The 2453-nt window shown below is 37.7% G+C and overlaps 1 non-coding gene across 1 annotated transcript; it reads left to right on the top strand.

Moving 5' to 3' along the window:
* The first annotated feature begins 1679 nt into the window (after window positions 1-1679).
* LOC131183638 (small nucleolar RNA R71) lies at window positions 1680-1787 on the top strand. Its single transcript, XR_009151678.1, has one exon. It is a non-coding gene; the product is annotated as a small nucleolar RNA R71 (small nucleolar RNA).
* Window positions 1788-2453: the final 666 nt, after the last annotated feature.

Raw genomic sequence — 2453 nt, 5'->3', positions numbered from 1 at the left:
CCTTTGGATAGCTCTTTCTAAAGTGCTCTTTTGCTAACTCATCAACTATATCAATTCTCAAACAAGAGTCTACATCTTCATGTTGCTTCTTCTTATCATTGCCAATGTTGAAGACTAAATGATCCTCTCCGACTCTAAGAGTAAGCTTTTCACCTTTCACGTCAATCAAAGCACCAGCTGTAGCCAGGAAAGGCCTCCCCAAAATTATTGGCATATGAGATCCTCTTCCATGTCCAAAATGACAAAGTCAACTGGGATGTAAAATTTTCCAACCTTCAGTGGTATATTTTCCAAGATCCCTTCTGGATATTTAATTGATCTGTCTGCCAACTGAAGAGAAATGTGGGTTGGCTTAAGATCTCCCATGTTAAGCTTCTCATAGATGGAGAGGGGCATAAGGCTTACACTAGCCCCTAAATCACATAAAGCTTTTACAGAACATGATTCCCCAATGTGGCATGGAATTGAAAAACTCCCTGGATCCTTGAGCTTTGGAGGAAGTTTTCTTTGGAGGATAGCACTGCATTCCTCAGTTAAGGCTACAGTCTCATAATCTTCAAGTCTTCTTTTGTTTGAGAGAATTTCTTTCAAAAACTTAGCATAAGAAGGCATTTGGGAAAGAGCATCGATAAAAGGCACATTTATATATAGCTTCTTCAAAACCTCTAAGAACTTCCCAAATTGCTTATCAAGCTTGGCTTTTTGAAATCTCTGTGGAAAGGGAAGCTGTGGCTTGTAAGGCTCTGGAGGTATATATTTCTCTTCTTTCTCTCCAACCTCCTCTTTACCTTTTCTTGCACTCCCTTTTTCACTCTTTTGTTTTTCATCTCCCTCAAAATCTTCCTCATTTTCTCTCTTTTCAACTTTTTCACTATTCTCATTATGCACTATTTTACCACTCCTCAGTGTGATGGCATGACATTGCTCCCTTGGATTTTCTGTTTGACTAGGAAGTTTCCCCATAGAATTGGTACTTGATGAGCATGCTTGTTGTGCAATCTGATTTTCCAAAGATCCTATTGTGTGTTTGCATTTGTTCCAGCCTTGCTTTCATCTCTCTCAACTCTTCATCACGCTTAGTTTGATTAGCAAGAATTTGTTGTAATAAAGCCTTTGTGGTGGAACTTTGTTCTTGCTGTCTTAGTAAAGGTGCAGGATTTGCATTCTTTTGCTGAAAACTAGGTGGTTGTTGCCTAGGTTGTTGGTATTGATGCCCTTGTTGTTGTGGTGGAAAGTTCTGAGTTGAAGCTTGATTTTGCTGATTCTCCCATGAAAAATTGGAATGATTCCTCCAAGCATATGAAGGATAATCTACTCCACAGCTCATTGTTCCTTCTGCATAAGTAACTTGTTGAGAACTTCCAGAACATGATGATGAACTGACTAGCATACTTAAATCCTCCATTTTCTTAGCAAGGACATTAGTGAGTGCATCAAATTTGGCATTGATCATGTTGAATGGATCAAGCTCATACATTCCAGCAACTTGCCTTTTTTTAGTTGGAGTTGACCCTCTTGGACTACTCCATAGATGACTGTTCTTTGCTATTTTCTCTAATAACTCATAAGCTTCATCTTCATGCTTAATGATGAATTCCCCTCCAGTTTGAGCATCAATGATTCCTCTGATAGCAGGAGTGACATTTGTGTAAAAATTTTGGTTTATCATCCATTTAGGAATGGCATGATGTGGACATTGTCTCTCCAACTCCTTCCATCTCATCCATGACTCATAAAGAGTCTCATCTTCTCTTGGTCTAAAAGCAATCATTTGATTCCTCAACTCTTGAGTTTTTCCAGGCGAAAAGTATTGGGCAAGAAATGCATCAGTGAGCTGCTCCCAATTTGTAATTAAGTTGTGAGGTAAAGAATCAAGCCAATCCAATGCTCTATCTTTCAAAGAGAATGGAAACAATTTTAGCCTTGCTGTATCATCAGATACTCCTGGTTGCTTTTGCATGTCACAGATCATAACAAACTTCTTAAGATAAGTATGAGGATTTTCTGAAGGATCACCTCCGAATTGAGAATTCTGAATCATTTGTAGTACTCCAAAATCCATCTTATAACTATTTGCATCAATTCTTGGTCTTGCTATACTCTCTCTTAAATCATCAAAATGAGGAAATGCGTGATCCATCATACTTCCCCTAGGCACATTAGCATTTACAACTTCTTCTCCTTGGGCTACATTTTCATTATTTCGATCATTTCCAGCATTACCACCACCAATTCTAATTCTTTCATCAGCCATGTCTGCTTCTAATTCAGTTTCTCTCAAGGCTTCTTTCTTTTTTTTTCTGGTTTCTTTCTTGTTGGCTTTACAAAATTTCTCAATTTCAGAATTGAACAATAAGGATGTATCACTTGTGCTTCTAGCTCTTCTCATAAAAGATTAAGAGTACCTGAAAAAGAACAAACAAACACAAAATGAAAAGATAACAAAGATAAAA

This window comes from Hevea brasiliensis, chromosome 9 (assembly GCF_030052815.1).
Source record: "Hevea brasiliensis isolate MT/VB/25A 57/8 chromosome 9, ASM3005281v1, whole genome shotgun sequence".
Classification (NCBI taxonomy): Eukaryota; Viridiplantae; Streptophyta; class Magnoliopsida; order Malpighiales; family Euphorbiaceae; genus Hevea; species Hevea brasiliensis.
This window is presented reverse-complemented; position numbering and strand designations above follow the sequence as displayed.